The sequence below is a fragment of the Lactuca serriola genome, chromosome 5, assembly GCF_051521515.1.
Source record: "Lactuca serriola cultivar US96UC23 chromosome 5, Lser_US96UC23_V15, whole genome shotgun sequence".
Lineage (NCBI taxonomy): Eukaryota > Viridiplantae > Streptophyta > Magnoliopsida > Asterales > Asteraceae > Lactuca > Lactuca serriola.
Genome location: NC_136412.1, coordinates 147,128,990 through 147,143,231, shown reverse-complemented (window position 1 = coordinate 147,143,231; position 14,242 = coordinate 147,128,990).

Here is a 14,242-nt window from a genome sequence, read left to right as displayed (position 1 = left end):
CTGGACTAAAACCCTAACCCGGGTGTTTGCACCCTATTTAAACGATCTAACCCAGCCTCCATTTCCCCTAGCACTCCTAGAGATCTGTAGAACGAAACCCTAGCCCCCTTTGTGTCCTTGTGGATGATTTTTAGCTTTGTGAAGGTGGTTTGGAGCTTGTGAGAAGAAGGAGAAGGTTGAAGAGTGCAAGAAGGGAAGAAGATCCGGAATCTACTCTGTGAAGGGCTTCTATTCAGGTAGAAAAGTTCCTACCTTGATCTTTAGTTCATTAAATCCCCTTTTTGTCCCTAAAAAGTGGTTTTAAGCCCTAAGAACCTAAATCTCTATGTGTTTATGGTTAATGTTCTGCAAGGACTTCGGATTTGGACCTTTTGGACATCCTAGTAGCATAAAGTCTCTGTGGTTAAGGTGATTGAGGTCCCTATTGAGTGTAGGACCTCTTAAAGAGCTTGGAATTGCATGTTTGAGCTCATAGGGCCATGCATGCACGTAAAGTTTGCAACTTTACGTGGTAAACATGCCCTAGGACCATAGATCTGTGGTTTTGAAGCGTTTCATGTCTCAGATCTGGCCTACTCGGGAAATGGGTCGAGGGACTCGGCGAGTCCCAAAGGGGAACTCGGCGAGTTCTATGAAGATGGTCCTAGACTCAGCGAGTTGGATGAACAACTCGGCGAGTCCTACGAAGATTGCCTGGAGCTCGCTAAGTTGTTCTTCAAACTCGGCGAGTCATATGAACTTTCACAGATCAAGAGGGGTTTTAGCGTTGAAGGTTCAACCCTTCGTACCTGCATGTGGAATTAACCGTGTAACATAGTCCCAAAACCCCAAACCCTCGTATGGGGTGTTCTGGTGTGGATTGGAAGCGAGTAGGGGATCCGCTCGAGGAACTCGGCAAGTTGCTCGCGGATTCGGCGAGTCGGGACTCGAGTCAGCCCCATAGTCCCGAGTGGTGAGTCAAGGGTGACTCAGTGAGTGGGGAGAGGGACTTGGCGAGTAGGACCGGATTAGTAAGGGAAGGACTCGGCGAGTTGCTCACGGACTCGGCGAGTCCAGTCAATTGGAAGTTGACTTTGACTTGGATTTCGACTTGGTCAAGGATAAAAGGGTCATTTTACCCTAAGTACTTCTAGCAGTGTTTGACTGATCGTTTTGTGGGAATTATAGCCGGAGGACGTCCGGAGCAGCAGCAGCAGCAGTAGACAGTCAGTTCCCGATCAGATCAGCAGCTACTTTGAGGTGAGTTACCTTCCTGTAGCAGTGGGTCTACGACCACAATGCCGGCCCACCAGTAGGAGTTGTACGTTAGATGAATGTCTTTGTGATATCATCTAGGTTTGCTACTACACTATATGTTATATGCTAGCATGATGTGTTATATGTGATAGAAGTAGAGTTCGGTTGTTAGGACCGAAGGGTAGTTCAGACACCCCAGATATGTCTGATGATTTGTTATGTTATGATATATGTGTAAGTAGAAGTAGGGGTGAAATAGTCCCCGAGGATCGGTTGTCAGGACCGACGGGTAGTCAGCACCCCAGAATAGCTTGACACGGGTAGACGGCACCCTAGAATGGCCGCACGGGTAGTCGGCACCCCAGAATGGCCGTACCGGGTAGTCAGGCACCCCTGAATAGCCTGGCAGTATGTATGTTATGTGTTTGTATGGTATGTGGTACGATGGGGGAACTCACTAAGCTTTGTGCTTACGTTTTTCAGTTATTGTTTCAGGTACCTCTTCAGCTAGGGGAAAGGAGCCGGCACGGTAGCGGCATAACACACACATTTCCGCACTATGGATTTCTGGGATGTACTCTGAATTATTACTATGATATTACCGGTTTTCAGACATGGATTATTGTTATGAATGTTTTGTAATGATGTTTCTATGTATTAACCTAAATTAAAAATGAAATTTTTAACCGGTAGTTTTGGGACGTTACAAGTTGGTATCAGAGCCCTGGTTTGAGGGATTCAGACACACCTTCGGGGGTGTCTGAACTCAAATCGAGGGATTAAAATATTTTCCAAAAAGAAAATGTTTTCTAAAAAATTGAGAAAAGAGTTTTGAGAAAGAACGAAGTGTGTGATGTGCGTGACCGGCCGAGCTCAAGTAAGTATTCCCCAAAGTACCCATACAAGTTTATGTTATGTTTATCAGCTTTTGTAGAACAGCATGCTAGAATAGGACTAAGGATCTAGGAGTGATGCCTTATGTGCCTGCTTTATATGTTTCAGCTGTATGAGAATTTCATGCTAGTATTGAGTGGACAGCAAGTAGGATAGCCTGATTAGGTTATGCCTGATAGTATGAACTTAGCATTGTATGCTAGTATAGTTCCTGTAAGCAGATAGAGTTGATTGATATTGTTACCCTTGTCTGAATGCTGCTTGCTTCGTGCTTTGTGGGACTCTGAATAATAGGAGTTAGCCATTAGGTGAGTACGTCACGTCACATGTGATCAGGGTTGAATAATCTTAGAGTGTTGGATTTGATCCTATTGCGTAGCTCTTGTTTAAGTCCAACCGTGGTAGGGACGAGTCTGTTACTCGAAGGATTATCTGAGCCTCATCACATGTGATGGTATTCAGGTAATGGCTAATTGGCATTACAAGGAGGCCTGCAGCAGCTGAGGACTGGGTAAAGTAGAGTCAGAGATTTCCCTAGGGCAAGCCTAGGATGAGTATAGCAGTGAACATCAATAGTGAAAGGGGTCCGGTGGAGTCAAGGCAGTCCTTGAAGAAGGTACAGATAGATGTGGAAGGTAGTATGGGCCCGTACTACTGAAAGTAGAGGATCCGTACCCGAACTAAGGAAGGCTGAGAGAAGATCGGGGAACTTGTAGTAGTTGTGATCCCTCAAGAAGTAGCAGTATCACTAATAGTTGTTATTTATGTATTGAGAATGGTGGTACTTCGATTGAGGCCGCTAGATGGTGGTTCAGGAGAGGGGTCAGGTTCGGGATCAGGTTCCGAGCCGGTAGATGAGGGACTACGCGAGTTCATCGCGTCAGAGATCACCAGGGGTATCCTTGAGTCGACCCCTATCATCTTCGGGTCAATCAAGGAAGGGATAGTTGAGCTGATGGAGGATCGCCTCAGGGCGTTCAGGAGCGACATGGCATATCGCCAGTCGGGATCTCGCACGCTGTCCTTCAAGGACTTCAGGGGCAGTGGTACGCCGGATTTCCATGGGGTGAAAGACCCCATTGCTGCCAGGCGATGGATTGCAGACATCGAGTCTACACAGTTGACTAGCTTCTGCCCCGAGGGGTCGAAGGTGAGGTATGCAACAGGGTGTTTACGAGACCGAGCACGAGATTGGTGGGAGTCAGTGGGTGACTCGTTGGGAGCCTCAGCGGTCGAGGCTATGACCTGGTCGGACATTGTGACCAAATTAAGGGCGGAGTTTGCGCTGGCTGTCGAGCTTCAGCAGCTGGCCAGGGAGTTTTTGGATATGAGACAGACGACGGAGACTGTGGCGGAGATCACCGCCAAGTTCCGGGAGAGGGAACTGTTGGTGCCCCAGTACGCGGGTGATGAGGACATGAGGAGGACCCCTATCATGACATGCTCTGAGCTGACATTCGGGAGCATGTTAGTTTTTCAGCTTGCCCCACCTTGGACTCTATGATTGCCAGGGAGAGGGAGAGGGAGATAGATTTGGAGCATATCCGGAAACGGAAGTCAGAGGAGGGAAAGATGGGAGGGGCTTCGGGGAAGAAGCCCAAGGGACCATATGGTAGGCCGAAAGGCCAGTCAGGGTCGGGCAGCTGCAGGAAATGCGGCAGGCCTCATGAGGGGGCATGTAGACTGGGATCGTTAGGCTGCTATAAGTGCGGCAAGACGGGGCATTTTAGCAGGGATTGTACCACCCCTGTACCTGTGTTACAGACATTGGAGTTGCTGTGTTTCCACTGCAACCAGAGAGGCCACAAGAAGGCCAATTGTCCCCAGTTGACAGCTACAACGTCAGTGAAGGTGCCAGCACTAGCGACCCTGCGGATTACTGATGGCCGGCAGGGCAAGGCAGAGGCTCCAGTGGTGAGGAGTCGGGCATTTCAGCTGACTACCGAGGAGGCACGCGCCGCACCCGATGTGGTGACGGGTATGATTCTTTCCCTCTATTTTATTTTTATGATATTATGATATTGATATGTGCTCTGTGTGTATATGTATGCATTAGGATCGTTCCATGTGAACGGCATCCCAGTTCAGGTGTTGTTCGACTCGGGTGCCTCCCGATCATTTGTTTCCCTTGCGCTTAGCAAGAAGTTTCCTGAGTCTTTGGGCGTGTTATATTGCCCTTTAGAGGTAGAAATTGCTGATGATCGATCGGTGCGAGCATCGATGGTGTTTCGGGATTGCGTATTGCGTTTTTTGAGGAGCGCTACCTGGTAGACTTGGTTCCCATTCCGTTGCGTGGGAACTAGGTGATTATAGGCATGGATTGGTTTAGACCTAATGGGGCGGTGATAGATTGCGCGCAGTAGCTAGTGCGAGTCAGGACCCCAGGTGGGGGAGAGTTAGTGATTCATGGTGAGAGGCCACAGTGTGGACCCACAGTCTATTCAGCAGCGAGGGCTAGACGATACCTTCAACAGGGATGCGCAGGTTATGTCGCGTACGTGATGGATACCCGGGAGGCGGGTAAGGCGACGGTGATCAAGGTTCCGGTGGTGCGAGATTTCACATATGTTTTTCCAGAGGAGCTTCCGGGGATACCTCCGGAGCGACAGGTGGAGTTCAGGATTGACCTCGTTCCTGGTGCGGCTCCGATAGCCAAGGCACCGTATCGGTTGGCTCCTCTTGAGATGCAGGAGTTGTCTACATAGCTGCAGGAGCTGTTAGACAAGGGATTCATTCGACCGAGCAGTTCACTCTGGGGAGCCCCGATTCTGTTCGTGAGAAAGAAGGACGGGTTGCATTGGATGTGTATAGATTACCGGGAGCTAAACAAGGTAACGGTGAAGAACCGTTACCCACTCCCGAGGATTGATGATCTCTTTGACCAGCTTCAGGGAGCGTCTTGGTTTTCCAAGATCGATTTGCGTTCGGGTTATCATCAGATGAGGGTCAGAGAGGAGGATGCGCAGAAGACCGCGTTTCAGACGCGCTATGGCCATTATGAGTTCGTGGTGATGCTGTTTGGGCTCACCAATGCTCCTGCCGCGTTCATGGACCTCATGAACCGCGTATGCGAACCGATGTTGGATCGGTCTGTGATAGTTTTCATTGACGACATCTTGGTTTATTCCAAGACACGGGAGGAGCATGAGGAGCATCTAAGAGAGGTTTTGGAGACCCTGAGGAGGGAGAGCTTGTATGCCAAGTTCTCCAAGTACGAGTTTTGGTTTCACGAGGTGCAATTTATCGGACACCTTGTCAACCAGAACGGGATTCTAGTCGACCCGGCCAAGGTCGAGGCCGTGATGAGATGGGAGGTTCCTAAGTCTCCATCTGAGATTCGGAGTTTCCTGGGATTAGCAGGCTACTATCGGAGATTCATTCAGGGTTTCTCCAAGATAGTCGTACCCCTGACGCGACTGACGAAGAAAGCTGTAGTCTTTCGGTGGGGACCCGAGCAGCAGGCTGCGTTTGAGATGCTGAGACAGAGATTGTGCGAGGCGCCAATCTTAGCCCTACCAGAGGGCGTAGAGGATTTTGTGGTTTATTGTGACGCGTCCATTTCAGGGTTGGGCGCGGTACTGATGCAGAGGGGGCATGTCATTGCCTACGCTTCGAGGCAGCTCAAGCCTCACGAGGCGAACTACCCGACACATGATTTGAAGTTAGGGGCGGTGGTTTTTGCCCTCAAGATTTGGCGGCATTACCTTTACGGGGTTCGATGTACCATCTACACGGACCACAAGAGTTTGAGGTACCTCATGGATCAGCCGAATCTGAACATGAGGTAGCGTCGGTGGTTGGACGTGGTGAAGGATTATGATTGAGAGATCCTCTACCACCCGGGGAAGGCCAACGTGGTGGCCGATGCGCTTAGCTGCAATGCGACACCGATCAGGGATATTTGCATGAGGATGACTGTAGTGACTCCCCTGTTGGAGCAAATTCGGGAGGCTCAACAGGAGGCTATCAAGGAGGAGCATCGGAAGAGCGAGCGTGTGGTGGGTCAGGTTTTCTCCTTCGATTATGATAGCCGAGGACTATTGACACTACACCGTAGGGTGTGGGTGCCGTATCACGGAGGCGTGCGCCAGATCTTGATGGAGGAGGCACATAAATCCCGATTCTCTATTCATCCAGGGGCGACGAAGATGTATAGGGATCTTCGTCTAGATTATTGGTGGCCCTGCATGAAGCGGGATGTGGCTTGGTACGTCGAGCGGGGCTTGACTTGCAGGAAGGTCAAGGCCGAACATCAGAGACCGCATGGCAAGATACAGCCGTTGGACATCCCGTTGTGGAAATGGGAAGATATCACGATGGATTTTATCACGAAGCTTCCTAGGACCGCGCGTGGAGTAGATTCGATTTGGGTCATCGTGGATCGATTGACCAAGAGTGCTCATTTTATTCCAATTCAGGAGAGCATATCGGCCGAGAAATTGGCCGACATCTATATTAGGGAGATTGTGGCGAGGCACGGGGTGCCGGTATCGGTTATCTCGGACAGGGATGTGTGTTTTACTTCCAGGTTTTGGAAGAGGTTTCATGACGAGTTGGGCACTCGTTTGCATTTTAGCACCGCCTTTCACCCGCAGACAAATGGTCAGAGCGAGCGGATCATCCAGACTCTGGAGGATATGTTGCGGGCGTGCGTGCTAGACTTCGGTGGTAGCTGGGATACTTATCTTCCCTTGGCTGAGTTCTCGTAGAACAACAGCTACCACGCGAGTATCGACCGCCCTCCATTTGAGATGTTGTACGGACGGAGGTGCAGGACCCCGATATGCTAGGGAGAGGTTGGTTAGAGGGTCATGGGGAGCACCGAAGTGGTGCTCAAGACTACCGAGAGGATTCAGCAGGTTAGGAGCAGGCTTCAGACCGCGCAGAGTCGGTAGAAAAGTTACACCGACAAGCGCCGATCCGACCTGGAGTTCCAGGTTGGGGATATGGTTCTCCTGAAGGTGTCGCCTTGGAAGGGTGTCATTCGATTCAGGAAGCGGGGAAAGTTGGGCCCGTGGTATATTGGGCCGTTCAGGGTTGTAGCCCGGGTGGGCAAGGTGGCGTATAGGCTGGATTTGCCAGCCGAACTCAGTCAGATACACAGCACTTTCCATGTTTCTCAGCTGCGGAAGTGCGTGGTAGACGACTCCGCAGTGGTTCCGTTAGAGGACATTCAGGTCGATGGCGGCCTGAATTATGTTGAGAGACCAGTAGCAATCATCGACCGGAAGTCGAAGGATTTGAGGAACAAGCGAGTGGAACTCGTGAAGGTGCAATGGCAGCACCGGAAGGGATCGGAGTGGACTTGGGAGCCGGTGGAAGAGATGATGGAGCATTACCCCGAACTATTTTTGGAGCAAGCAACATACTTCGAGGACGAAGTCTAAAATAAGTGGGGGAAATTTGTAGCACCTGGTTCCTGGTATGTATTCTTGGTTATTAACTCTCCTTATATATTGCATTTTAACCTTGGACTCGGCGTGTTGAAGGACTAACTCGCCGAGTAGAAGCGGGACTAGACGCGGGATCTACTCTGTCTACTCGGCGAGTAGGCTCATGGGACTCGGCGAGTAGACCCTGTCTGGACTAAAACCCTAACCCGGGTGTTTGCAACCTATTTAAACGATCTAACCCAGCCTCCATTTCCCCTAGCACTCCCAGAGATCTGTAGAACGAAACCCTAGCCCCTTTGTGTCCTTGTGGGTGATTTTTAGCTTTGTGAAGGTGGTTTGGAGCTTGGGAGAAGAAGGAGAAGGTTGAAGAGTGCAAGAAGGGAAGAAGATCCGGAATCTACTCTATGAAGGGCTTCTATTCAGGTAGAAAAGTTCCTACCTTGATCTTTAGTTCATTAAATCCCCATTTTGTCCCTAAAAAGTGGTTTTAAGCCCTAAGAACCTAAATCTCCATGTGTTTATGGTTAATGTTCTGCAAGGACTTCGGATTTGGACCTTTTGGACATCCTAGTAGCATAAAGTCTCTGTGGTTGAGGTGATTGAGGTCCCTATTGAGTGTAGGACCTCTTAAAGAGCTTGGAATTGCATGTTTGAGCTCATAGGGCCATGCATGCACGTAAAGTTTGCAACTTTACGTGGTAAACATGCCCTAGGACCATAGATCTGTGGTTTTGAAGCGTTGCATGCCTCAGATCTGGCCTACTCGGGAAATGGGTCGAGGGACTCGGCGAGTCCCAAAGGGGAACTCGACGAGTTCTATGAAGATGGTCCTAGACTCAGCGAGTTGGATGAACAACTCGGCGAGTCCTACGAAGATTGCCTGGAGCTCGCCAAGTTGTTCTTCAAACTCGGCGAGTCATATGAACTTTCACAGATCAAGAGGGGTTTTAGCGTTGAAGGTTCAACCCTTCGTACCTGCATGCGGAATTAACCGTGTAACGTAGTCCCAAAACCCCAAACCCTCGTATGGGGTGTTCTGGTGTGGATTGGAAGCGAGTAGGGGATCCGCTCGAGGAACTCGGCGAGTTGCTCGCGGACTCGGCGAGTCGGGACTCGAGTCGGCCCCATAGTCCCGAGTGGTGAGTCAAGGGTGACTCAGTGAGTGGGGAGAGGGACTTGGCGAGTAGGACCGGATTAGTAAGGGAAGGACTCGGCGAGTTGCTCACGGACTCGGCGAGTCCAGTCAATTGGAAGTTGACTTTGACTTGGATTTCGACTTGGTCAAGGATAAAAGGGTCATTTTACCCTAAGTACTTCTAGCAGTGTTTGACTGATCGTTTTGTGGGAATTATAGCCGGAGGACGTCCGGAGCAGCAGCAACAGCAGTAGACAGTCAGTTCCCGATCAGATCAGCAGCTACTTTGAGGTGAGTTACCTTCCTGTAGCAGTGGGTCTACGACCACAATGCCGGCCCACCAGTAGGAGTTGTACGTTAGATGAATGTCTTTGTGATATCATCTAGGTTTGCTACTACACTATATGTTATATGCTAGCATGATGTGTTATATGTGATAGAAGTAGAGTTTAGTTGTTAGGACCGAAGGGTAGTTCAGACACCCCAGATATGTCTGATGATTTGTTATGTTATGATATATGTGTAAGTAGAAGTAGGGGGTGAAATAGTCCCCGAGGATCGGTTGTCAGGACCGACGGGTAGTCAGCACCCCAGAATAGCTTGACACGGGTAGACGACACCCTAGAATGGCCGCACGAGTAGTCGGCACCCCAGAATGGCCGTACCGGGTAGTCAGGCACCCCCGAATAGCCTGGCAGTATGTATGTTATGTGTTTGTATGGTATGTGGTACGATGAGGGAACTCACTAAGCTTTGTGCTTACGTTTTTCAGTTGTTGTTTCAGGTACCTCTTCAGCTAGGGGAAAGGAGCCGGCACGGTAGCGACATAACACACACACACACACACTTGTTTTCCGCACTATGGATTTCTGGGATGTACTCTGGATTATTACTATGATATTACTGGTTTTCAGACATGGATTATTGTTATGAATGTTTTGTACTGATGTTTCTATGTATTAACCTAAATTAAAAATGAAATTTTTAACCGGTATTTTTGGGACGTTACATTGATACTCTCAAAACGATTTTCTTCGATAAAACCTAGTACCAATACCACTAGGGTTTAGTCTAACGATAACCGCGACAAATAATTAGTCTGACTATTATTATTATTATATAAGCGTTAATAACACTCAATATATCTCATAATAATAGCCCAAATAATTATTTTAAGGACCTAATAACATTCCTATAATTATTTGAAAGCTATATTAAAAATTGCGTAAGCGTAGCACACTTACAACAAATTTTATCGTAAACCGGAGCTTAATTGGAGCAGCGTTTCGAAACCGAAAGACTCTTTTTCTCGGGATTCCGGGAGCCTCGGGGCTTCCCTCGGGAGCTAAGGGGTTTAACTAGGGCTTAGGGGTTTTAGATGAGGTAGAGAGAGAAACTAGTGAGAGAAAGATATGAGAAATGTGTGTGAAATCCGGAGCACTTTGCACCTCTATTTATAGTGCCAGGCTTCGGTCATTACGCTGGGCGTAGGGAGGCTATGCGGGGCTTAGTCCTCGGATAAGAATGCCAGCTTCGCACCAGCTGGCTCGCACCCCTTCTCGGACCCGGACAAGATCAAGTACGCTGGGCGTACCCAACTTCGGACGCGGGACGTAAGCGAGACTTCGTGGCGATCATCGGATGCGAGGCGTGATCAGCAAGCAACGGTCCAGATCATGCCACGTCATCGATTTAGCAACAGACTTCGCAAATTTCACCCTCGACTTCTAAAAATCGTAACTTTCTCATATGAGCTCTATTTTTGTCGTTCTTTATATCCACGCGAAGGTGGGAACGTACTCTACAACTTTCGTTTAGACTTTGTTGGCTAATTTTGGCTCGATTTTAAATTTTATATTATTAACAGGCCGGGACAGGATTGGTCCGTTAAATTGTCATAACTTCTTCATCCGACGTCCGTTTTCGCCCATATTTTTCTCGTTACGCTACTCTTAATGAGATCTTCGATTCTCGTTCAGGTCGTGTTGGCTAAAAACCGCTCGATCTATTATTCGAATTTCGGGCTGTACACTACTAGTCCGAAACTTCGAAAAATCATAACTTCTTCATACGAAGTCAGATTCGGGCGTTCTTTTTATCGATGTTTTTAGTTTAACATATTCTACAACTTTTGTTTAGAGTGCTAAGGCTAAATCTTGCTCTATCGTAAATTCACTATTTACGCTTCCCGGTGCTGTGCCGGTTCCGTCGCGAAACTTCGACGGGTCATAACTTCTTCGTTATAACTCGGATTTCGGCGTTCTTTATATGTACGGAAACCTTGTGACATATTCTAAATCTTGGTTAAGATTATTTATTCTAAATAATATTTTCTCGAAAAGTCGTTTTCGACCCCTATTGCCTCTAATTTGACTAGCCCGGATCTACAGGTGTTACATTCTCACAGAGCTTTTGTACCATTGTAAGTCATAAGGCTATGGCCTTTTCACCTCTTGCATGCTAGATCTAGATTTTAAGCTCCTTTTTGCATGGTTGTGTGGGATTGATGTGTGTAAAACACACTAGTTTTAATCCCACTTTTTAAATATGAGTTAGACACATAAAGTCAGTGTACCTGTCAATTGGTGGTATAATTAAGCAAGCAGGGTATCGAACATAGGGAACGGTAAATAAACTAACTACTAAATTATCTAAAAACAATTAATAAAAGTAAAGGTTTTCTCTAGTTTTGCAAGACTAGAAACTTAAACAATTAAATAAGACTCAAACTAAACAACAAACAGCTAAAGCAATTAAACAATCAACTAAATTCAATAATGGAGAAGACTTCTGTTTAGGTTCGATTCATTTACTCCTATGGTTGATTTTATGGCAAGTGCAATGGATTAATTGTTATTGGCTACCGATTAATGTGATTAGGTTCACATTCGCTATTACTAATCCTTAGAAAACAATTCAATTTAAGCAGTGATCAAGTGATTAAACTAATTAATTTCCTAATTTATTGATTCGGGTTAAGTGAGACCTGTAATTAGCTAATCAAATTACTAATTCAATTAACCTCTTGTTGATGGTTCGTCACACAAGCTCACACATTAACTTACCTATTTTCTAGTTAGCCCTAGTTTCACGTTTGCTATTCGTAGGCACATAACAATGTTTTCACATAAATCATATGAGATAAGCAATTAAGAGATGTTCATGTAGCTTAATATACTTGTTAATTAACAGAAAATAGTTGTTATTAACACATAAGGGTCTCTAACAAGCTTAACAAAACAAACTCACCAATTTCAATTAATCCATCCACAAAAATCAACATATAGTCATAAATTCATCTACCCTAAACATAAGATATGAGTTTTAGCTCATGATTACAACAGAAAGTAGCTTAAAAACGAAATATAATAGTTCACACATAATTCAAACAAAAGATTAAGTAAAGAGTAAACTTAAGTTGCCTTTGATCTTCTCAAAATCGAAAGCTAGGGTTGTTCCACGAGTTCCAGAGCTTCCAGCTGCACCTCCAGTCGTAAGTTAATCCCCAAGGGTTCCAGAGAAGGCTAGGGTTTTGGGCAATTGACTCCTATTTATAGATTTATGAAAACAGAGGCGACTCGCCGAGTTACCTCATTAAAAACCCATGTACGACAATAACTTCTATTTGCTTCGCGAATATTCGTATGGACTCGTTGAGTAGGCATCCAACTCGCCGAGTTCTTCAGGGTTTTGACTCTTTTTCTTCTTTCTTCAATCCTTGAGCTCCCGACTGCATTTCCCGCTTCCTTTTGCTTCTAAGCATATCGTTTAGGCTGAACATACAATTTAAACATAATTAAGTACCTTTTGTCCATAAATTACAATAAATTAGCCAAAAAGTATTAAAATTCTATATGAAATATATAGCTAAATATGCACATATCAGGATCCATAACGTTGACAACTTTATGGTTCATTGAGTGTTTGAGTCATGCATGACTAAAAAGCTATGATTTTTATCATCCTTTAGGTGAGGTGTAACAACCCAAATTTCACGTCCAAAAATTTCATTTTTAATTAATGGATTTGCAAAACGTGTGTAAGTAACAATGTGAAATCATATCATCTCATAAACAATGTATCATGTCTGAAAACCCAAATACTGAAAATAATATCATGTCAGAGTACAATCCCAGAATATTTCATAATGCGGAAGGTAACGAGAGTGTGTATGATGTGCAGCTACCGCGCCAGCTCCTTTCCCTTTGCTGAAGAGGTACCTGAAACCAAAACTGTAAACCGTAAGCACGAAACTTAGTGAGTTCCCCCATCGTACCACATACCATACAATCATATAACATACATACCGCCTAGCAATTCTGGGGTCCCGACTTACCTGGTACGACCATTCTGGGGTGCCGACCTACCCGTGTCAAGCCATTCTCGGGTGCCAACCTACCCGTGTCAAGCCATTCTGGGGTGCTGACCTACCCTTCAGTCCTAACAACCGAAACTTGGGGACTATTCCACTCCCTACTGCTACTATCACATATATTATAACGTAAACATACTGTCAGACATATCTGGGGTGTCCGACCTACCCTTTGGTTCTAACAACCAAACTTAGGGGCTATTCCCCTCCTACTACCTGATGATTTGAAAACTCTTAGATCGATTAGATCTTCAACAGGTTAAACAATAAGACAAACAAATGAATACTGTGAACACATGACATAATCAAAATATAACTTAATGATTCAAGAACAGCCACACCTCAGCAGAGCTCGACAAAGAACTTCCACTGTAGAGGCGTACTAGGGTTTGTAGTACAATACTAAGAAGAATAAATGAAAGCCATAATTACAAAGGATGCATGCATGCACCTTTAAATACTAAAACCCTAAACAAAACAAACACAGTTGGATAGGCCCAAATCGGTAACAAAACTGGGAAAAAGAACAAGCCCTAGACGCAACAAATCTTGTCCCAACAATCTCCCCATTTGCGTCTTGGCCGTTTTGAACACCTTTGGTACAATACCCAAAATAGTTTGTCGAAAAGTGATATACCACCGAAGCATGTCTGTGAAATACTTCTTGTCAGCATCGCTATTCTGCTTACACCTGTTCACTAGATCAATGATATGTTCCAAACAGGAAGTGGAAAACAAATGTTTATCATCGAGGGCAAACAAAAACTTTTCTCCTTCTTTTCTTGTGAAGAGCACCGTTCGGTACTTCGAATCAATTACTCCCAGCTTCATTTTGTTTGGATCTTGAGCTTTCCCAATCGGTTTGATAGTTGGTATTTTTCGCAAAACAGATGAGACTTCTTGATCCATCAAGGCGACTTCATGAATATAACAAGCGATCATTCGCTTGATATGATCAATAATCGGCTCATACTGTTCCTGACTGGTAAGCAGGATGTTGTTCAACAAGATCCAATCATGAGGATTCAGATTTGGCAGATTAGCTAAAGAAATGAACTGAACTGAACTCTCTAATCCTCTTGTTACTTTGAACGTCACGTTGATGAATTTCCCAACAGAAGCCGGCTTCATAATCTTCACAGTTGTAATCTTTTGAGCACTCCAGGTTAGATGCTGAGGCTGAGCAAATTCCATGTAGTAATCAACCAAATC